At 35.4% G+C, this 24,458-nt stretch overlaps 1 protein-coding gene across 2 annotated transcripts in view; it reads left to right on the top strand.

The window, feature by feature from the left end:
- The first annotated feature begins 1,180 nt into the window (after window positions 1-1,180).
- The window catches only part of CDH10 (cadherin 10), an 89,882-nt gene continuing 66,604 nt past the window's right edge, over window positions 1,181-24,458 (top strand). Inside the window, exon 1 of one of the 2 annotated variants that reach the window (XM_071736634.1) lies at window positions 1,181-1,245. The gene's annotated coding sequence lies outside the window, so the exon portion shown is untranslated. Of the gene's footprint in view, window positions 1,246-1,276; window positions 1,639-24,458 lie in introns of those variants that run through there. The other variant, XM_071736636.1, reaches the window with a different exon arrangement.

The raw sequence follows: 24,458 nt of genomic DNA on the forward strand, positions 1-24,458 counted from the left end.
GTTAGTATAACGTGTTATGAAATGCTGACTTGCCTATCTGTCAAAAGGTTGTGCTTAGATGGTGGTTCTCTTCCATTCCTACTGAGGGTTACAGATCTGGGGAAAACACCAGCAGTTGCTCACATTAGAAAATGATAGCAGGCACTATAAGGATCCTGCCTTTCTTTTTTTTTAATTGTCTTTTTGACTAATGTTAGCAGCTGGAAACAAGAGTTACCACTGAGCAGACTAACAACAGCCAGTGATCAATGTAATCTTGTATTAGATTTTCTAATAATGAAATTATTTTCATTGTTACTTTCTTCCTCACTCCCAAATACAACATCTTTCAGCTCATTTTTAAACTTTTTTTTTTTTTTTTCTAGGAAGACTTTTTTACAATCAGAGATAGTCCCTTATGACACTTTTTAGATAGAGCAATAGTGACATCCATTGGTTTATTCTTACGTGACTGTTTGTTAAATCTCTCCTAAGTAATGCACACATAACCCTCTACAGTATCACAGTGAAAGGATTGCACATGGTAGGATGCAAGGAGGAGAGGATTGTGCTAAGTCCAATTTACTGTATTAGAAATATGAAACACAGATTAACTTGATGAAAAGGAACACACTGGAAAATGCAAAGTCCAAATACAGTGACTGAAATAAAATCAAAACACGCATGGCAAGTATCATCTGGGGTAAAAAGGTATAAATGGGGGATTAGTAGAATTTTTTTTTTTTTTTTTTTTTTCAGATAACCTCTGGAAATGTGAAAATACCTAATTATATGAGCTATCTTGTTTTCTATTAATCATAAAACTGGTGAAGCACGAGGAAAAATATTTTAATGTAATAGTATAAGAAGTTCAATTAAGAAAATAACTACCCTCTGGTTTCATCTGAGCCCTCTGAGCTTGTAATTTTACTTGGCACTCTGCTATTTTATATATCTATCTATGTATATATATGCAATAAACATTGCTGTACGATCACCGGTGGTAGAGGAAAATGGTTATATTTAACCACGAAAAATACACCACAAAAAGTGCTGTTGTATTCGGCATTTATTATCACGACCAGCTAAGCAGATGAGTCTGATTACCTTAGACTTCAAAAACAGAGAACCATTCTGTCAGGGAAGGGAGGGCGACGGGCTTTAACAAAAAAGCTCTCCGTTTGCTGTACCCTCCCACTGCATTCACTTGCAAATCAGTGTGTGCTTGGAAAAGCCTGCATTTCCCTCCTTTCCAGCCTTCCCAGGGTAAGTGCTGCGGCTGCATCCGCGGCGCCTCTCTTTCTCCTGCTCTTGTCCTAGGAGAGTGAGTGTGTGCCTGTCAGTACGTGCTGCCTGTGTCTTTGTGGTGGTAATGGTTTGGTTTTTGTTGGTGTTGGTGGGCTGGGGTTTTTTTTGTTGTTGTTTTGTTTGTCTTTAATCGGGAGCTCTGAATGAGAGCCAGCAAGAGGGAGAGCTCCCCTTTAGCTTTGGTTCCCGGCTGTCCAGAGTGAAGTGATGCTGGGAGAAAACGCCTGAGTTAGAGCCAAGTAGGATCAGCCTTAGAAAATAACAGGGGAAAACAAACAAAAAAAGGACTCTACTGTCTCGTCTTGCAGTTTGGTTGGGGTGGACACCACTTTCTCAAAGACAGAATAAAAGGTAGGAGCCTTTCTTATTTTTATTTCCTTCGGCTGTTGCTGTTATACTGTGAACAGTATGGTGTTTAATGCAAATGCATAGAATTGTTCTACTGTATGCAACTTTTTACATTTCGTAAAAACGCTTCAGGAGTAATAAGAAAAGGGATAGGAAATAACTGCTCTGTATCCTTTCCTCAAAGTAAACCGATAATGGATTTATTCAAGATTGAAACATTAGGTGTTCTATTTTTTTTTTTTTCCTTCTTCTAGTAAGCAAGCTATCTTTTGAGCAGCAGTTTCCATCTGTATTCAGCTCTTGCAAATTCAGTGGTGGAGGAACAATCTACTTAAATTGGAAAAAGCGCAGTGCTTCATAGTGTAACTGCTATGAACATAGCATGAAACATACACATATGTGCCCTCACTTTCTGTATACCAGGGCAAATCAGTTACAGCTTTCTCTGATACTCGGTCTGCCCTGGATTGAATTTAAGAGTAATTATACACACTCAGAGCAGGTGCTTCTTTGGAAGGAAGTCCTGGTGAAGAGGAATAGTGGGGTGAATATAGGCAATATTTCAAATATCTGTACAGACCTTTATACATACGAATGGGGAAAATACTGACAGGTTTGACATTTCAGCGAAGGGAAGGGGAGGGAGGGGTGAGGAGAGGAGGGGGGAAAGGAGAGGAGGGAAGAAAAATTTAGTCTGCACCTGTGAGCATTTATTGTCACTGCTCCAATGAAGTCCATATATGATGTGGTGTTAAATTAATGCAGCACAATCCAAGTATAAATCCATGCTTACAACTACTAACTATCGATAGCATTGTCAGTTACATTGAAATTTGCAGTAGCCCAATAATGTACATTGTACTAGTTGCAGCCACAAAAATCTTCAGTCCTTCGGCTTAATAGAATGCATGTGCAGGAGATTGCACTGCATGTGCATTCAGTGATAAATAACAAACAACATTTTAAAACTGACCCATCATCTATGTTGCTTCCAGGCAAATGGGACTTGCATAGAATCTTCATCTTTCATTTTATTATTACCCCAACTGCATACCCAATGCTTTTAAGGCATTTTTTGAATTATGTAACTTGTGTTTTCATGTGTGTATGCATAGATGAATGTGTGTTTGCACAGATGAGTGTGTGTGCATGGTGTAAGGTTTGTTAAAAATGATATAGTTTTGTTGGCTTTTAAAAATCTAGTAGGCTTTGAATTTGTATTACTGGAGGGAGAAAGCAGGCAGTAGAAGGCTAGAACATATTTCTGAATATCAAAATCCTTTTAAAATATGCTGTTTACTAAAAACATTATGAGTCTTATCAAGGTTTTGAGATATTCAAACTTTTATAATAATTGGTTACTTTTTGTATGTAATAGTCTGTTTAGAGGAGGAAATGAAGTTAGGGAACTACGAAAGGCAAGTAAAAAACTGGCTCTCTCATGAGTTGAAAAAAAAGCTTTTTAGGGTAAATATGGACTTAAATCAAGAAAAGAACACTCTTGGATTATAAAGTGGTAACCTAGTTAGTGTCTGAGGGTGTCTTAGATTTTTTTTTCATAGAAGTATGTATGAGGTGATCATTTCAATAGCAATTTCAGTGAACCTTAGTTTAGCTTTATGTCCACATTTCCTTTGTATGATGTCAAGATGATTTTGTACACCTCAATAGGAACTTTGTAAAAACTGGGAAATGTTAACTATTATACAAATATTTAAATTTGAAACTGATGTTATTTTTTTTATTATTACTTTGGGTAGCATTGGAAAAATATGCCCTGGTTGTTTCTTTTCTGAACAGTTTATATTTGTAAGGCTTTGGACGAGTTCATGAGAAAGAGAACAGCAACATATATCTTAAAGGGACTGTACATAGGACCTTACATATCCTTGAATTATCTTGTTAGCTTTTGCATTACAGTATATGAGTGTAGGTTTACTAAAATTTGATACTTTCGTGATCTCAATAGACAAAGGATCTGTGAATAAACTGAAGAAATATTGAAATGTGCTCACAGTAGACACTGTGGTTACTGTTCTTTTCTGTGATTAGCTGTAGTTGAAAAATGCATGTAAAAAATGTTATGGGTCAAACCAAATGAGCTCATGATTAATTAAATGTTAAGGAATATCCATAAGATACACATCTACACATGAACACCAGCATACAAATTTCAGCCAGGAAATGCAAGTTATTTTTTTCCATGTTAAATAATTAAACATAAGAGGCAGTAAAGGTTAATTTGAAAATAATATCTACCTCTGATTCTGAGAAAGTAGTTTCCTGATCACAGTGTGATTGCCCAAGGAAATAAGTGACTGAAACAGAGCCTGTCTTATCTGGGTAATTCTGTGCAGGTGACTTAGTTTCTGTGTCTGTTAACCATATTTACAGCCAGGTTGCAGATGACAAAACACTGCCCTCACAGCAATATAATTTTATACCTTATCACACCACTAGGTTTCAGCACTAGCGAAGGGGGTCAAAAGAAGATTGAAATACTGTTGAATGGCAGCAGTGGGATGAAGCCACTGAAATCAAGTTTGTAAACACCAAGGCTTTGGAACTGGAATTCACAATATTTGTCAAATACATTTGAAAAAATATGCAGTATAGTTAATTCTTTGATATTTTGACAGATATTGAAGGAAAACATGTTACTTGGGAAAGTAAGGCAGAATGTAAGGGTTTAAGAAACATTTTTTGAGTCTCTTAAGTGAACCACAAAAATATATATTCTGAATTGCAGTCATATTTGCTATAGGCTTTAAATTAGCATACTGACTGATTCATCATCCTTTTATAAAGGAGGAAAACTGAAATTCAGGAATGAAACTTCTGAGTAGCTTTAGTATTCTAAAGTAAAATACATAGTGACTTCACTGTGCCTAAGGATGCTGTACCATAGAAAATTTTCAATTTCATTGAAACAGTTTGCATTTTCATTGACAATTTGCAAGTTCATGCAAACTAAAGGTACAGTTCACTGAAACTGTAATTTACTATTCAACACACACACACTGCACATCCTGCATGTTCAAATATACTAATATAAACACTTTATTTTCAGAAAAATACCCTTAAACCAAACCAAATCAAGAAAATAAACAACCATACTTGCTCTACTGTCCAGCTTCTGGGAAAACTTGAAAGCAAGAAACCATGAGGAAACAATGGTATTGTGAATTCTGTCTTGAACTAAATATTCACGAAATCTCTCTTATGGCCAAGAGGAACTCCTGTGTTTACTGTTCCTTGCTTTTCCCTCCATGGATTCACAGCTCTTCAGCTCTGAGTCCCTGGCATTGTGACTTCCATTGTGACTTTCCTGCTTTTGTGGGTTAGAAGCTCTACAGTGGAGCAGTGGAAAATAATCCTCATCCATACCGAGCTGAGTGTGTTACAGTTATCAGGCTGTATTACTACACACAGGAAAAAACCCCAAATAGACCAGAGCAGTTTTTTTCTTTGTTCTATTTTCATCTGGTAGGAAGCCAGCATGCCACCCAAGCAGAGTTATGGAGTTTTGTACATTCCTTTTCCTGGGTTATAAGTCTAATTTTTTTATGTGGAGGATCTGCCAAAGTCTGCCAGTTGAAGCTTGGTACACATTTCTCTGTACATGTAGTCCTCCTGATTATTAAACATCAGAGGCTGTTACCTCAAGTGTTTCTATGTGTATAGTGGAGGCAATACAGGGAAAACCTTTATCTTGTACAGTGATTGCATTCCAGCAGACAGAATACTTTATGATTTCTCTCTTAATATACATCAGCTTTTTATTACTTCACTTCTGTAAGCTCCCACTACCATTTCTTGCCTCTGCTAACTTATATGAAATAGATAAGACTTATCACACTTTTGATAAAGAAGCACGTCAAGAAGGAACCATAAAGCTCTAGCATTATCTCATAAGTACTTCCTAGCTTGTACTGTCAGACAGGGCATCTGATCTGGGATACACACACAAATTTGCTAGAGGAAGTCTGTAGTACTACATCTATATCAACAGGCTGTAACATAGGAGCACAAAGATTTAGGAAGTTAGTTGGATATAATAAGAAGCAATATGGCAGGTGTCTTTAAAATGGTACTCCCACATTCACATTATTCTTCTCACAATGTTGATTTTTTTGTTGTTGTTGTTTTTTGTGTTGTTTTTTTTAACTTTATTATGTCATATCTTAATTTTAACTCAAAGTGAATTCTGAATCATATTTCAAACAGACAGGAAATCATATAAAAAAGAGTGCATGTATGTGTTTACGTAAAAGTAATGATTCAAAAAATCAATTAAAAGCAGATGTTTCCAGAATTCTGTTGCTCAAAAGCTGGACCTGTATTCTTCGTTGTGTTACAAAAATGAAAATCCTCTCTGAAATAGGCTCTCATTAAGAACTACATCTTATCTATTACATATTTGTATGCATCTATATGTATGTTTTATTATTTTGCTGTTAATGTTACATCACCTGCCCTACTACAGACTGGATTTATTATATTATTCTGTTCCAGTGCTTTGCATTACATCATAAGGAATACGACATATATTAGCCCAATCACATCATGACTCTAATACAATCCTCATGCTATAAGTTCTGTATTTTAAGACATAAAAAAATAGATAACAATGTAATTTACAGCATTGTGAGCAAGGCTCAATTTACAATGTCCAACATGACTGGTAATTTTTCCCCCAAATTAGCATAAAATAAAAAAATGTGTAACTGAACTTTTATCATGTTCTTGTGTCTACTGCACTTCAGTAGTTGTTAACTGGTTTGCTATCTTAATAATAAGGACAAATAAACCAGAGATAAGGCTATTTCTAGCAAACTTAGGTGCTGGGCTTTGTCATTGGTTCCTCTAAGTATCACAAGTATACAGCTGATTTTTACTTCCACTGAAATCGAGATAGTTTTGTACATAAATTTTCCTGAATATGTTTCATATCTTGCACGTAAGACAAAATACATTAGCTAAATCTTTGAGTTTTTCAATGAAGGTGAGAAAAGAGGTTGGAAGTATTGGTAGTTATTTCAAGATAATATTCAGGACAGAGGGAGGATGCTCAATTTGTCCTGTTTCTAAGATGTCTAAGAAAAATTATCCTTTAACTGCATTTATATTGATTTGTCTTAAAAATAGTCACCTGAGATTTTCCTGATGCCTTTTGTATGGTTAGTGAAACTGCGACCATAAATACAGGTAATGACCAAGATGCAAGACTTGGTCATTGTCAACAGTGCTGTGTGTACAGCACACTATGTACATCTTTGCCTCTGTCTCCTGTCATGCAGTGGTGGGATCTCCAGGTCCAAGGTTTCTGTAACCCTGCTAAGATCTTTGAATGGCTGCTGCTGACACAGATAACTCTCCTAGAAAGGGTGAGGACATATGGGGAAAAAAACAGCCTTTCCTCTCTCATACATAAAGATTTCTTGCCTCTGTCATTGTAGTTTGATAGGCGTAATATTATATATTTTTGCCTTGATATGGTTATAATTCTCATAATGTTCTTTTAACAATACTGTCCCTCACTAGTCCTTGAAATGTCAGATATGACCTTGACAGGCATATGGGATTTAATTCTTCAGCTATGAATTGAGACTATAGTGTGTCTTACCCACAAGTTCCTATTTTTTAAGGGAAGAACTGTCAACTTTTCTCAATATAACTTTCTACACTTTGGGCAGAGAGGAAAGGGGAGGAGTGTGTACCTAATCTTCTTGTAGACTTGACTAAAAACTACGAATTTTACTGATGTCAGTTATTAATTGAAATAATGTTGTGGGAAAACTCACATAAAAGAGAACAAAGGAGACAGAATAAAAACAGGGCTTGCATAACAGCAAAACAGCAAGAACTAGGGAAAAAACCCAGATTCCAATTAGAACAAACACATCTAAGGGTGTCTAACAACCCAGTCTTGAGACAGGCCTGCAAGACACCTGCAAGGCAAATTAATAGTATGGGAAGGAGTACTCTCCACAACTTGTCTTGGTTACAGCCTTGGGCACTGGGTAGAAAACACTGAGTAACTGGATTCACTGTATTAACATACCATTAATATATTAATGACCTATGAGCATACTTAAATTTACTCACCCATAGGCTAGAGAGAACTCTATTAACCAAAAGCCCATTACTCTTTGAGCATGCATAGTGACATTTTTGAGCATTTCCACTTTAAGTGGAAGTGAGAAACCAGTTAACCAATCATGTGTTCAAATGACTGAGTATTGTTAAAGTTCTTTCTCACATTTCTGGGTATAAAAGTAGCTCTTGCATTTCAGGAAATTGAGCTTGATTTTTTTGGAATACCACCCTGCTCAGCTTTCTGTGCAGAACTGGATATTAAAGAAAATTATTGCACACTGGGTGATGGACCCTGCTTACTAAATTTAATTTTAAACAAAAAGATGGCTTCTTTCAATTACTAGGTTATTATCTCTATTTATAAAATACATGCACTTATTATCACATTTTCATGTTTCATTCTTCGTTAGAGAAATATCTCAGCATATCAGACAAGGTGTAAATCCAGAAGTTTCTCTTGGCTCCCTCTGTTTTGTGGTACATTAGAACATTCCTTGAAGACCTACAGTCCATTTTATCTGTGTGTCATCAGAAAAGTAGTTAAAAGTAGAATTGAATGTCATTGATTTCTCTAAGTCATGAAGATCCTAAGTAATACATTCACTAGAGGTGAATACATGCTAATTAGACCAATAGGATTTAAGTCTTTAAAAAATGTGGTGTGTTTGTTTGGGTTTTTTAATATTGAAGCTACACAGAACATGAGCTGGATTTTCAATAGCAGACAGGCAAAAACCTCATCAGAATCTGTAAGATTGCTGCCATAGAGTAAGGGGAATTTCAGCAGAGATCAGTAGTATTCAGCTATTTAAACAGGAGTCTTTAAGTAAAACAGTCCTGTATTAAATGGTAAGTAATACTGTAAACCTCATTTTATAAGTGACTTCCTGTTTTGCATGTATATGAAAAAAATTATAATTTCTGAGAATAGGGAAGTAAGATGTCTCACAGCATGAAAGATAGTTAAGATTTGATTAAGCATATTACATCCAAGTTCCCTGAAAAAGCTACTGCTTCCCACTTCCCAAGGCCAAGTTTTGAATACTGGTTTTGTCTCCTAATTCTGTTTCTCTTTGGGACAGTTTATATAGGCTTTTGGCAGAAATCTGTAGTGTCTATAAAAAAGCTAGGACATAGAACATTATCATGAGTTTCATTTCATAGAAGTGGTTTTTTTTTCCCCTCTATTGGACAAAGCCTTTGCTATCATTAGTGAGCTGAGATGTGCTCTTTGCCTTGAGTGAGAGTATGGTGCTCATGGTCAAGATATCACTGAAGCTGACATCTTGATTAAAATGAGTGAACGGAGCCCCAGGCATATTGGGTATATTTGATTAATTCCATGACTTAATACTTGGGTACATTTTATTGACAGATTGCTATTAAGAAATTGAAAGCTTACGTGTTACGTTTTATGAAATCCACTTTTTTCTGGTAGTTAGATCTGTATGGCAGGTGAACAAATACATATAAATAAATTTTGTTCTATAACATTATTCTTTTATAATACATATTTTCCTTCCTTAAAGTTTCTTCAAATCTATCTTCTTAACTGGTTTCAAATGAAGTTATACCCTGATTTGACTGATTAATTTGAGAAAATTTTTCTTAGGGTGGAAATGTGGTACTACTTTATTTATTTATATTACTTAAACAGTCTGCAGCTGTTCTGATGACCAGAAGAAACTGATCATTTTTCAAAATTGTATGTGAATTTCACAAAATTGAAAATTAAGAAAAAAATCAAATATTTATTATCATCATCATCCTTGTAGAGAGATATTCATAAGATACACATCTACACATGAACACCAGCATACAAATTTCAGCCAAGAAATTTAAGTTATTTTTTTCCTTGTTAAATAATTAAACATAAGAGGCAGTAAAGGTTAATTTGAAGATAATATCTACCTCTGATTCTGAGAAAGTAATACCTTGATCACAGTGTTACTTCCCAAGGAAATAAATGACTGAAACAGAGCCTGTCTTATCTGGGTAATTCTGTGCAGGTGACTTAGTTTCTGTGTCTGTTAACCATATTTACAGCCAGGTTGCAGATGACAAAACACTGCCCTCACAGCAATATAATTTTATACCTTATCACACCACTAGGTTTCAGCACTAGTGAAGGGGGTCAGATTGAAATACTGTTGAATGGCAGCAGTGGGGTGAAACCGAGTTTGTAAACACCAAGGCTTTGGAACTGGAATTCACAATATTTCCTTGTTCATACATTTGGAAAAATATGCTGTATAGTAATTCTGAATCATGTGCATCTGAGTTAATCTCAATGATTACAATGTGCAAACATGCACTTCTCATGGATAATCTATTAGTGCTTTAAAATATATGAGCTCAAATTAAGTGATGTACAGAAAAAAAAATCCTTGAAGGTAACCTAATTAGTTCTGTACAATCAGGATACAATGAAGATCAGGATAATACTTGCACAAAAATAATTATTTTTGAATAGAAAAAAATCTTTTTTGTAATTGTGACATTGTTTTGTGTCTTTTTAAAGGAAACAATTATAGTGCCTTGACATTTACTAGTGAATTAGTGGTTTTGTATTCTGAGCAGCTTCTTTTCTTTCTTGGTGAAGGCTGTGAACGTTTTATAACAGTTGCTGTATTGTATTTTTTAATAGATAAATGAAATGTAATAAATATAATAATTACCATTGAAGTAATTATGACTGTGAATTTTTATTCCCCCAAAAGGTTTTGGAGTTTTGTTTTGGTTTTGTGCAGTTAGTCCACTAGTGTGCTCTAACCTTATCCTGTCACATCACACTGTTCTGGAAGCATGAGGTTTTGCTTTGGGAGTAGAAAAGCATTCATTTGACAATCAGTTACCCTATAAGCTAGAAATATTATTTCTTCAGTATTTCTCATGTTGCATACCATGCTGGTTTTCGAAGTGTTCTTGAAATCTGAGATCAACTTTTTTAATGTTAAGGAAGAGGTAAAATCTAATGCAGTAAAATAAAAGAATATTAATGTATGAGATGTTGAACTTTGATAAAATTTCCTTTAGGAGAAACCATAAATTGTTGACAGGTTTGAAGTTACTTTTTTTCCTGTCTGTTGCATTTGTATTCATCCATTTGTGTATATGCTTACTTCCCTATCCTGAAAGGGAAGCGTGTCATTCTAAATGTTCTCTTCTGTTCTTTGTGATTTGTAGAAAATAAAACTTTTTTTCCCCCCCCATATTTATGAACTCTGAGGTAAGAGTCAGCATTTCAGCAGTTTGCAGAATTTCAGCACAGCAAGCATAATGATGTTCCTAACTTCCTAACCGAGTCAAGAAGTCAAATGTTGTTGATAGTTCTTGTGCAGTTCCCTGAAAAGTTTTTTTCAGATGTGAACATCAGGATTGCAGCTATTTTTAATCTTTTAGTGCCATCTTGTGGCAATAGGATAGCTATATGAAACCAAGACGTTCCTTTTCTAGACAAATAGTTTCTATGCCTACCAGCAAAATATCTTACTTTGTTGATAACGTGTATGTATGCTTTTTTTTTTTTTTTACTGTGACTGTAAAATACCAAACCAAGTCATGCACAGGAAAAAGCTCTCTTAGGCCTATTTATTTATTTGTTTATTAATCTTTTTAAATGCATTATTAAAAATATTGATTAGAATAATATCACAAATATTACCACAATTTCCATTTAGAAATAGATTTTTGGTCTGTAATGCATTAGATCCCTGTAGAATGCTTAAATTCGTAACTAGTTCAAGGCAATTGTCAATAGATTTTTATTGTATTAGTACTTTAGATCTCTGTGGAATGCTTTAATACTTAGTTAGCTCAAGGCAACATTCACTTCAGCCTCCTGTAATGTTTATCAGAAAACCACGGTCTGTGCTAGCATTCTTGTTTTTCATTTTTCTTTCTGGTTTTGGCTTGGGAAAAGTCATGCCAGCCTGCATTACAGAAAAAAACAAAAAACCAAAGAGTAAGAACATAGGAATGCAGCTTCTTTTCCTATTTTCATTTGGATTCAGCAAGTTGGGTGGGTTTAGTTCTGTGTTTGTTACCTGTCTTTTTGAAGATGAGGCTTGTATGTATCTGCAATCAGTATAGATCATATTCTTGCTAAGTTTCCTGGGGACTTTTTTTTGGATGGTCTTACTTATGACTTTCAGTCATGCTGAAAGCCTCTACTAGCAAAAATATTTATGCCTGTCAGTAGTTGGAAGAAAATCAAGATGTCAGTCCTGCTTTTATTTACAATGTCAGTGATTCTCACTCTTTTCAGAATTTACTTTTGAGATTGTTTTATTCTTTTTTGAATAAAATAAACACCAATTGCAGATTAGAACTTTGCAAGTTATTGTAATGTCTTTTTTTTTAAGACAAGGGGTATGAAATAATATAAATTAAATACCTCAGTCTGGAATCTGATTTTCAGTTCAGTACTATGGCAACAAAAGAAAAAAAGATTGCAGTGTTTTTTTTAGCGTATCCTCTCATCTGAAGGAGGAAATACTATCAAAATGCATGCAAAATGAGAATACTGATTAAGATTTCACCTTTTAAATGGGTGTACTACTTCAACTAGCTACTCTTGCAATGACAGATACTTCCATCACTTTCTGTACACATGGGCAATACTGCTATATTGTGTATTATATTCTTTCTAAACTTACGCAGCAAAAAAATATAAGGATGTTAATACAAGATATGTTTTATAGCCATTTATATGGTATCCATTAAAATGCTAGTCACCAGAATGTGGGTTTTTAATAAACAATCTGTGATCAGCTCTTGACTTTGACAAATCAGTCAATATTTGAAGGAAACCTACTGGGTGAGACAGGATTGTGTGATTTCTCTGATTAGGGTTAGTTGGGTTAGTTAGAGATAAACCTCCATTGCCTATCAGCATTAACGGAGAAAGAAATAATGGCATTAGTGCAATATAATGAAGATTTTTAAAGTTTTTTATGTGCATGTGATGAATGTTAGGATTACTAACATTGAGCAGAGTGCTTGTTAGAATTTTTCCTCCTGACCTCAATAAAACTCTCTTGACAAATGACACACTGGAGTGCTTTTCTCTCCTATATCTTTTTATGCTTCCTATTGTACACTTTGTCTACAAGATTAAAATGGCAAGTGATTACCTAAAGAAAGAATTACAGTTGCTCAATACAGTGTATTCCCTTATGAGGAAGAAAAACCTAAATATGTCTCAGAGTCTTCTCAACAGAAAGTTGTGAAGGTTAAGCCATGACTCTAAATAATATTTCTATAAATCAAATCATGATATTATGACATATATAATAAGAACAATTTTGTTGAAATAAATAATATCATTTGTAACTTTCACAATCCATAAGAAATCAGTTTCTGTGTGATTCTGTGATTTGCTTATTTGTCTAATGGAGGTATTTTCTACAACTACAATTCATAGTAAATTTACTTTTATGGTAAACATTTTTAAAAATAAATTCAAAAAATTAAAAATTTAAAGTTGCTTTGATAAAGTTTGCAGTTTTTTTACACTGAAAATATATTGAGTATTTAATAATTAAACAATATTTTCTGTTACTTCAAGGTAACTCATAAATGGTCTGTGAAAATTAAGACTTATGAAGCTTTCTACAAAGTTACTTAGTAAAACTACATCTTAGCATTTTATTTTGGATTAATACTTTTAATTTATTTATGCATAGAACTGTAATTTTCATGTATTTACATTTAATGCTGAGTACAGAATATTTTAAAGATTATTAAAGAGGAAAAAAGTGGAATTCTGTTGTTTATATTAAAGTTTGTTTTTTTTTTTTTAATTTGGTCAATAGAATTTAAAAAAATATATCTACTTAAAAAAGCTGCAGGTTAGACAGGCATCATACATAACCTGAAGCACAGAGTGATAGGCAACAAATAAAGCACAGATACAGAAAAATGATGTAGCATGTCGTAAGTTACCCAAGAGAACGTCTCCAATGAGAACTGGTTGTGTTTATGCAGTGCAAAAAAGCAGAAATGTGACTTTGATAAGTCAACAGAAGTTGTGGAGGAACGGACAGAGTGTCTTGAATTGTTCGAAATGTACTTCAAATACTTCAGGAAATTAGGTGAATGTGTATTTGAATACAAGAGTAGTTAAATTTGGAGGTAACTATTGTAAAGGCTGTACGTCTCAGTTCACATGGAAATGAACTGCACCAGTCTTCAAAAAGGAAGGAAGAGGCCCCATAAAAAGAAACATTATATTCAGTGATAGAAGAAATGGTGGTTTGGTCAAGGATTTGAGAAGAAATAATGCTGGCGTGAGATTGCAAGAATTTGTAGACAGTGTGATGTGTGTTAGAGGAATGTAAAATAAATCTAAGGGATAAAAAGAGAATGTGGATAGTTAGGAAAGTGTTTTAGAAAAGATGAAATAAGCCATCAGTGTCCCCATTGAAGCTATAGAGAGAAGGGGAAACATGGTCAATTGAAGTGCCTATTCCTATTTGTGGAGCTTCTGAAGGTGAAAAGAAAACAAAGGAAGTTAAGTATTCTGTGATTATAGTCACAAATAACTGGAAGTCTGTGTAGTACCACTTAAGAATATGTTTTTGAAAGAAGCAAAGTTGCTAGAATTTCTTCATGTCAGCCACCTGAATACTCCCCTGTATACCCTTGCAAATTACACCTATTGAACACTGGATTTTTATTTTTCAATCCCAATGTGCTTAATTTACTTAGAACTTTACGTAGGTAATTAAATACATTATTTATGCTGGAAACTGTTAGATAGTGTGTATGAAGGGGAGACTGAAAAGTGTCAGTCACAGAACTTGTCTAGATGATCAAAAGGAAAAAATGTTTTTTAAAACTGTTTCTGGGGTTAGCCTGTCAGATAAGATTGATTACTGATCTGTGGAACTTGTATATTTAGTGTGTTCTTTTCCTCACTGTCAAAATTATTTATGTCTACTGTGACTACCTGCTAATCTAAACTACGTCCACTGAGTCTGTGGCAGTGGAAGAAAAAAAACTCATCCTGCTGTACAGCTGCAGTAATATATATAACTGACATGTTTTGGGGCTTGAATGGCTAGAGAAATTCTAAACAAGATATCAAAGTCAAAAAAGCACAGGATCCCAGTAACCATAGTTGCTGTTTACACATAAAAGACACAGTTGTACCATTTTTCCAGACAACTGCAGAAACTGTGAGTGAATTAGTTGCTGTGACTTTGCCCTTTTCAATATTATAGTATAAAGGGCAAACCAGGAAGTGCTACTTAAATTGAAAAGAGATTTGCTAAAAGAAGAGTGGTGACAAGGATATTTCAAGTTACGTACTTTTTGGCATTAGGTTAAAAATTAAATTGGTTGTCTTCTCATGAAGACGAACTGAGACACTTACTTGTTTACTTCCTTACCTTTTATGCTGTAGACATAGTTTAAATTGTCTAAGAGGTATGAATATATAAATATGACAAAAATAAAATTATACTTTACTGAACCAATGTAACAAAGTGTAGACACTGCTGAAATAAAGCTGTATTTTCCTGCAATAAGTTTATATCCATGTAACATGATGTAGAGCAAACTGTGAAACACATGCAGATAGCTGTCACTTTTGAGTATTGTAAAATTGAGAAAACAAAAGCAAAAATCAATTGCAGTTCCTTACAAATCGGGAAAAAAAAATAAAACATTTTATCCCCTGATTCAATAATAATTTGGCAGTAGCCTTGCACAGTCTTGGGCAAGAAAGAAACATTTTCAAAGAAACTAAAATATCATGTTTCTAAAACTGTCTCTCTACAAAAGTATTTAATCAAGTTGCCCAGGGAAGTGCAGATGCCCCATCACTTGAAGACCACGTTGGATGGGACTTGTGGGCACTTGGTCTAGTGGGAGGAGTCCCTGCCGGTGCAGAGGCATTGGATCTAGATGATCTTTAAGGTCCCTTCCAACCCCGAACACTCTGTGATTCTATGATACGATAAATTTCCCTCAGCCAAAGGAAAAAAAAAAAATAAAAAAAATCTCCACATACTCCAGTAGTTTTATGGTAGTCTTAGACTAGGCAACAGCTCTTTTCTAGCTCCTCAGATTTTGTGACAGCCGATTTACGTGACAAAGGAATGGTAAAAATTATGATTTCTCCTGCCTTCCCTTTACAGTTTGGGAACTTTGAAAAGACCATACTAGGGTCTCTCTTGCTCCTCATTAAAAGGAAAATACTGAAGAAGAGTAAATAAGAGGTAGTTTACACTGCCTCTCCCTGTGTGTTTCGGCACTTCTGTGAAAGACATTTTGATTAACAGCAGCAGTCAGGTGCTCTTGTCAATTAAATCATGCTTGAAATATTGCGTACTTGTTCATACATAAGAGACATGCATTTGAAGAATCAGAAGATGTAGGGCTGGACAGAACTGCAGAAGCTCCTCACTGGCAGTGAATTTTTGATGTCCTTTTCCTAATTAGAGAGGAAAAGTTTGCCTGCAGGGAGAATTAAAAGCCACCTCCTAATATGTATTGAAATCTTGGATGATGTACTAAACTGTAGAATTTTTAAGGCCGTGGTATGCCGTTAAAATTAGGTGCTTTTGTGCATGACCCCAACATTTTGCCAGTGGCTTAAGCTTGTGTATACTTTCCATTACCATTGACAGGATTTCATCATATATAAAAAAATAAGCACATTTAAATAGAAATCATATAAATCATAAAAAGTTAGGGGTTGGAAGGGCCCTTGAAAAATCATCTAGTTCAACCCCCCTGCCAGGGGGGAGCAGGGTCACCTATACATAGCAGGTCACACAGGAACACATCCAGGTGGGCTTTGAATGTCTCCAGGGAAGGAGACTCCACAACCTCCCTGGGCAGCCTGTGCCAGTGCTCTGCCACCCTCACAGTGAAATAATTCTTCCTAATATTTGTATGGAACTCTCTATGCTCCAGTTTATAACCACTGCCCCTTGTCCCTGAGAAAAGTTTTTCTCTATTCTCCTGGCACTTGCCCCTGACGCATTTATGAATGTTGATGAGGTTCCCCCCTCATTCTCCTCCAAGCTGAAGAGTCCCAGCTCCCTCAGCCTTTCCTCATAAGGGAGATAGATGTTCCTCTCTTCATCATCTTGGTCGTTCTGTGCTGGACTCGAAAGCAGTTCCTGGTCCTTCTGGAACTGAGGGGCCCAGAACTGGACACAATATTGCAGATGTGGCCTCACCAGGGCAGAGTAGAGAGGGAGGAGAACCTCTCTCTACCTACTAACCACCTCCCTTCTCATGCACCCCAGGATGTCATTGGCCTTGGCCACAAGGGCAAATTGTTGGCTCATGGTCATCCTTCCATCCACCAGCACCCTCAGCACCCCTTTACCCTGTGCTGCTCTCCAACAGCTCAGTCCCCAACCTATACAGGTATGTGGGGTTGTTCTTTCCCAGATGCAAGACTTTACACTTGCCCTGGCTGTAATACATTAAATTTCTCCCTGCCCAATTCTCCAGTCTGTCTAGGTCCCTCTGAATAGCAGCACAAATAGTGTTTAATACTGTGCAAATATGTACACATTGATGTGCTTTGGCCAACTTAGTCCTTAATCAAAGCTGTGCTTTACTCTGAGACTGTAATTTCCTAGCAGAAAATCAGAATAAAATAGTATTTCCATGATTAACTGGATGTTAACTATCAACCTTACAAGTCTTTGCCTCAGCTTGTGCTTAGCAGTACTGCATTCAGAACTTCTAAATATTTCAGACATTTTATTGGTTTCTATCTAGGTCGTAATAAAAGGGCAATTTTCATCCCTTGCATGTCTTAGAAGGCATAACCTCTAAATGATATCCACAATGTATTTGTCATGTACTTTTTTTTTTAATTGTTCTAAAGATCAAGATGAGCATTCTGCTTTATTAATGAAATGCAGAGGACAGTTGGAATGGATGAATTATATAAAGAATACATGTGATCAGAGGTTGTCCTGGAAGATAACTGCAAAATGAGAACCTAAGCTGAGCTGATTATTCTTATTACCTAGGAAGTGCTTAATTGCACTTTTGCTTCAGGCTGCATTTAGCAGAAATGTTCACATCCAAAGCCATTTATAGAATTTTATATTTAATAAAATATCAACTCATATCTCATCTAAAGATGCTACAGTATGATAAGTCAAACACTGCCAAACATTTTAGAATTATTAAATCTTCAGCATGAGACTGTGACATAATTACAGGGGAAATCATATTACAATCTTTAATTTCTGTGCTTTTTTAATACAAATTTACTCATAAAATTTTTATGGTTTTTGTGTTATAGTTCTATGTGTTTCTGTTCATAAACTTTCCCAAATCCTAAGCAATGTTTTTGTAATGTTTCTTACATCCTAGTGTTGCCCAGCTGTTACTCAGAAGCTGATCACCTGCTTGCTTTATGTGCTGTGCAGGTGCTTGTATTTTGGTGTTCCTTTTTTGTGTACTGTTCTTTGCTTAGGGCATAGTTTTTAATGTACTTTGCTTTCACTTTGTATTTCTTGCCAGCCATGGTTGATTTGCTCTCATTTGTATGATGTAAGATAGCAAAATAAAAGTCAGAAACTTTGAAATACTGGATTTGGTGAGCAAGATTTGAGTTAACTGTTACAGGCTAAAAGGAGCCTGAAGTCCTCTGTGAAAATTTTAATTTTGTAGCTGAGACACAGAATTCTTTTCTAAAACCAAGTATATGTATTCCAGCTGAGCATATAAAATTTTTGTTCTACTGGGTGACCAAGTACTCTGTCATACCTGTTCTAGGTATGCTTTTCCTGGGCTTCATCACCAAGACCCCCCAAAAATTGGTTAAGCTTTGACAGACCTGATCTGAGGAGCAATGTGCTAAAGAAATGTGCCACATAAAAGACAATGTGGTACAAGGAAGAAACATTAAAAAGCAAGGAGAAACATAAAAAATTGCATATTGATACACACATCCAGATACTTCTTGAATACTCTGTGATAGTTTGCATATCCTTATAGATTTTTTTGCTGTGTTTTTTCATTGAGTCTCTTACCCACTTTTAAACATATATTTTAGGAAATATACAATGCTATGAAACGTGTTCATGCTGCACAGCTGCAATTCCAGGAGAATTTTCAGCATATAATGGATATTATTTATGAAAATTTAACTAATGTTACAGAAAAGTTAGGTTTTGTCATAAAGCACTTATTAGCTATTACTGGTTACTAGGGATTTTTTGAGTTGCAAGAGTTTTTGTGATTAGGCACTGTATTCTTATCTATATGCAGACTAAATCAAGGGCTTCAGTGTCACTGAGCTTTAGGTTTTCCTTTTGTTCATATAATACGTTATAATTAATGAACACAAAGGACCTCACAAACTCTATCCACTCTACTTAGTCTGTAGTCTTGTAAACTAGAAATTTCTGAGATGGGTGGGCAGCATAGAAAGTTTATTTAGAGAAATGTAAAATAATTCATAATTCCATAATTGATGTTTTTTTATTGAATCCAAACTAAATCAGTATTCAATCTAGACAGGAAGCACTGCTCTAACCACTATGTACCAAATAAAAATTAAAATCAAGCCCTTCTGATTATTTGGGATTACCAAATAATATATACTACAGTTAGGAGTGTATAGATGTTGAGAACAGTATTCTATCCATTTTATAGTGGTTATTTGTCCTACTAATTGAGCTGCTTTTCATGTATTCACTGGGGCCCTTTCTTCCTAAGCACATCCTGGTGGAACTTGATTATCATGCTCAAAATCCTTCCATCTGTCTTGGAATCCTGTGCCTTGGTGCTTGCCTTGTGGAAGGACTGAGGAAAAAAGCGCTTATGAGGGAGAGGAGAACCAGAAAGTCAGAGCTACTTGCTGAGAGATGAAATATGTAACCCAAGGTACACATAATGTGTACAGGAACACAACATGTGCTGCTTTACCCATTTAACACTACACGAAAGTGAAGAGAAAAAAAACAAACCCAAGCATCTTCTTGTAGTGTGTTGGGATTTCCAGTAATAAGTAAGACCTGTGTAACCTGTTTAGTGTGGGTGCTTCAATGTCTTTTCTCTTGTAGAAGTATTTGTACAGACTCTGTGTGGAAATACAATGGTTTGATAGTGACCATGACACAAAAGGCATTTTAGAAACAAAGTGCAAAAGTTCTAGTAAAAGGCTAGAAGGTTGGTAATAGCTCACAGAGGTTTGAAATAACTTACCCTAACTCACACTCCACATTACTTGAAGATTTAGGACTAGAAACTCTTTTTTCATGGCTCATCCCTGTCCGCTGGCTGTATATCATATTAATTTGCTTAAGTAAAACATGAAAAAACACATGTAATAAAATAAATATAAGAAAATCTGGATAACTTCTTAGGACCTTTCAAAGCTGATGAAGAATTTGGTATTTTGGTATTTTATCAATTTAAAAAATGTTGCTTTTAAAAAAATCTGTGCTCTTTAAATTTTAGTCTACATTTGAAAATACTGCTTTGTTTCCTATGCTGCTTCTCACTACTGTCTCTTCAGAAAAATAATGTTTTGTGTTTGATGATAAACGACATGACATTAGTGCTAAGTGTGATTTGAAATGCCAGATACATCTAAAAGAATGAAACATCATATTGGAGACAGGCTACTCTTAGTAGCAACATGATTACAGTTTTCATGCTGTTTTTCCTGTTTCAGACAGCATTTCTTCTGCATACTTGGAATCATTCCATCTTCCTTTCCTTGAAGATACAGCGGGTACATAAGTGCTCACTATTGTGTGTTCAGGCCTTTGGGCTATGTTTCCCATTTCCAGTGATGTTAAAGGTACATCTAAAAATGTAGTAGTCTAAAGTGACAACTCTAAAAAAGAAAATGTAGAGTGAGCTACTACTAAACAAAATATGAGTAGGCATTTAGTTTTTCAAACTATGTTTAATCCCTAGAGGGCTGTGGAAGTCAGTCTGCAAATATTACTTATTTTATGTTGAATCTAGGCTAACAAGCCCTTTTAGTATTTTGTATTTTACAAAATTGGATTTGTATGATTAAGATTGGTTTAAAAAATTTGGTTCTTTTACTTTTTTCAGTTCCTGTGTGAAAGGGAAAGATACTGAAAGCATATGTATAAAATAGCCAATATTGCTTTTTTCAGTGTAAACGTATTAAGTTCAGGGTTGGTCTCCTGCATATAGCACTTAGAAGATTACATATGGATAGAGGTGGAAAGGGAAGTTAATCTTCCAGACAGTTTTAAGAGACAAAATGTACTATGTAAATGTGTGCTAGTTCTGTCTCTAGATGTAATTATTAAAGTTACAAAAAAGTAATTCACTAAGCTGGGTTTTGTGTTTTTTTCTCCCCAGCTACATATCATCTCAACTGTTCTGGTCATATTCAGTAGATAATGGATAACAGATTATACCCTGTCTCTTTTAAAATCTTACATATTTGAAAGTTTTAAATTGTTCTCCCCTCTGACTTTCTCTTACAACCCAGTTGCACCAATTTGTTGACGTGTGCCAGGATAGTCATAACAATTCCTCTTAGCCTGACTATACCACACCTCTCTTAGGAGGTGGTGGTCAAAAACGAGTTTTTTGTTTTAGCTGAGCCCTTCCCATTGTTGCTTGAGTAGAGGAGATGTACTTTGTTTTCCTTATAGGTAGTAATTCTTTTTATTTATCAATTTCTTTCTTTTAGATCCACATGTATATATACTTAGTAATCTGTTTTGCCTCCCTAACATGAGGATGGTGGACACATACTGATTTTTCTCTGTCCACAAGGTATGATAATTCTTCAGTGATAGAAAGAATTCAGAGTGGAAAATGTATTTTTAAATAAGCAAATAACTAAATATTCTGAAACTGCTTCAGCTAATTCATGTCCTCTACTGGTAGTAAATTCATTAGGCCTTATGCTTTAAAAACCTGTAATTTGCAGTGGAGACAGTATGTGGCCCTTGAACATGCTTGATTCCCATGCCATGTTTGTTTTATTTTATCAACACATGAATGTGCAGATACTGGGTTCCTGGATTATCTGAACATACCTGAACATCTTGTCACCAAAAAAAAGAATCCCATAGTATAACTGGGTTGCCTTTGTCATAGCTTCACAGCTTGTCCAGTGTCATGCCATCTCCTTCAGGAGGAGTTCATACAGGAATTATTTATGGATTTCTCGAATCTTTCGTGTCTCTTGGTTGTAAATATAGCTTGTTGCACAGCTAATAGGTTTTCAAAGACTGGCCATTCTCATCTAAGTTCTTCAATTAATCTTTGTTATAATTTTTTTCTGTTTAATGTTGATTTTATAAAATCTTGCTGCCAATATTAATTGCACTACCTACCTGCCATAAACTTAATTCTAGAAATAATACTGCTGAGAAATGACACTGTATTCTCCAACTTCCCTCATTCTGTCTGTAAAAGCACTATTTCTCCCCTGATTATTGAACCAAAGTTTTAAATCTTGATGATTTTTTTAGTGCTCATATAATTACCTCATCCTAGGTGTCTCTGACTTGTCATTTTGTGCTTGACTGTCCATTTTGCCTGTTTCTTTGCCTGCTATTCTTTTATACTCATATTTACCAATACAATGTATTGTATTCTTTCTTCCCCATTTTTTGAATGAAATGTCTGTGATTTAGCCAAAATCTGTCCTTTCCTGTATTTCCTATCTCACTTTTGCACTAAAGAAGCTTTTGTTTGTGCCATTTAGTTTATTTTGAAAACTACGTTCTCCTTTCGTTTTCTGAAACAAAAGACTTCAAGATATTCTAGGTTTCCTCACTGTGCTTTTTGTATTAATGTACAGATGTTGAAGATCACAGAAAATGTTAGGTAAGGGTTGGAAGGGACCTCTGAAGATCATCGAGTCCAACTTCACTACCAAAATAGGACCAAAACTAGAGCAGGTCACTCAGAAATACATCCAGATGGATCTTGAAAGTCTCAAGAGAAGGAGACTCCACAGTACCATTTTTATCCTTTCTAATGTTCTGTCACCTGATATTTTTATCCTCCTTATGCCCTCAGATTGGTTTTCAGGTATTTCCTGCTTATATCTAAACTGCATGTTTAGGTTAGCACACCTGTTTTTCATGCTACTTTAAAAACTTCTTTACTAAGCTAGTAACTGAATCACCGTTCCTTATTTCCCTCTAGGTCCCATAAGGAAGAGTTCATCTTTATCTAGTAGCTCAATGAAAAATGTTTCCCAAGTGAGGAAGCTAAAGGAGTCCAAGTCCAATTAATTTATTTCCAGAATATTAATTTATAAAACTGATGTTTCCTTTCTAATGAGAACATTATTTAAAGACAATGAGTAAAGGGAGCTCATGAATGAAAAGAGTGGAAGGTTGTTAAAGATGTGGATACTGTGGACAAAACTTGCCAATCTTAATACAGATGAGCATTTGTAGCAGACCTAAGCATTTTGCACAAATAGAGATTTTAGGGCAGAAACTTCCAAATTAACTGGAAAATGTTTGTGAAACATGATTTGGAAAAAAACATTGAGGCACAGAGGCTTCGAAGAGGCATCTGTCCAGTTGCAGACCAGAAGGGACAGCAGCATCTGTCAGGACTGAGGGTGGAAATAACAACAGCAGTAATGCTGGTCTGATCCAGTTGTTCTGTGACATGACTTCTTGCTGACATTACTGTCAGGTGGTGTTTGACCTCTTACCTCACAAGCTGTCACAAAGGTTCAAAGCTGTCATCATTGTGAAAGTGATTTTATATAGTATTCAGTGTTGGCCATTTTTTAAAGATTTGAAGTAATCTGTTGGTAAAAATGTACAGATTATCTAGTTTTTCTCACCCTGAAACATTCCTTTCATTCAACACAGCTCTCTCTGGCAAAAGAGATGGATAGATATTGTGAATTACCTCCGGTAGGCAACTATACACCACTCGGCTGCTCCCTCACTCCTCTGCAGCAGGATGAGACAGAGAAAGGGGAGAAAACTCATTAGGACATCTTAATAGGAAATCCAAAAGCTGGATTCAAAAGCAAAGTATATCAAGGAAATGATTCAGTACTTCCCATAAGCAGGCAGGTATTCAGCCATCTCCAGCAAAGTAGGGCTCTGTCATCTGTCACTAGTAGTTGGGAAGACAAATGCCATCACTCTGAATATCCCCCACTTCTTCTTTCTTTCCCCATATATTATTGCTGACCACAACACTATTTGGTAGGGAAATATGGAAATACCACGCCAGCTGTGTCACCTCCCAACTTCTCGTGCACCCCCAGCCTACTCTCTGGCGGCATGGGGTGAGGAGCAGAAAAAACCTTGACTCTTTGTCAGCACTGATTAATAGTAAAACATCTCTGTGTTATCAACAGTGGTCATAAATCCAAAACACAATACCACACCAGCTACTGTGAAGAAAATTAACTGTATCCCAAACAAAATCAGTGCAATAGGGAAATTAATTGAGGCATTCTATTTTATTCTTGTTATGCGTCCGGTGGGATTAAGTGGTGAGACTTCTTTGCTTTTTTCATAGCTCAGCAAATATTTCAAAGCATGATTTTTTTTTTACAGAAATACTTTTGTCTTTCCAGTCTATTAGTTTATAGTCTCAAGAAATTCTATGTAAAATACATTAGCTGTATGCCACACATAAACAGATAAATTTCATATGAGCAGATTTGAAGAGGTTTGCCTATAAATATAGGAGACTTATACATTTCTGTTATCCTAAGAATAACGCCTTTGTTCAAGGCAGTTTTCTGAAAG

Source organism: Heliangelus exortis, chromosome 2 (assembly GCF_036169615.1).
Source record: "Heliangelus exortis chromosome 2, bHelExo1.hap1, whole genome shotgun sequence".
In the NCBI taxonomy this organism is placed as follows: domain Eukaryota; kingdom Metazoa; phylum Chordata; class Aves; order Apodiformes; family Trochilidae; genus Heliangelus; species Heliangelus exortis.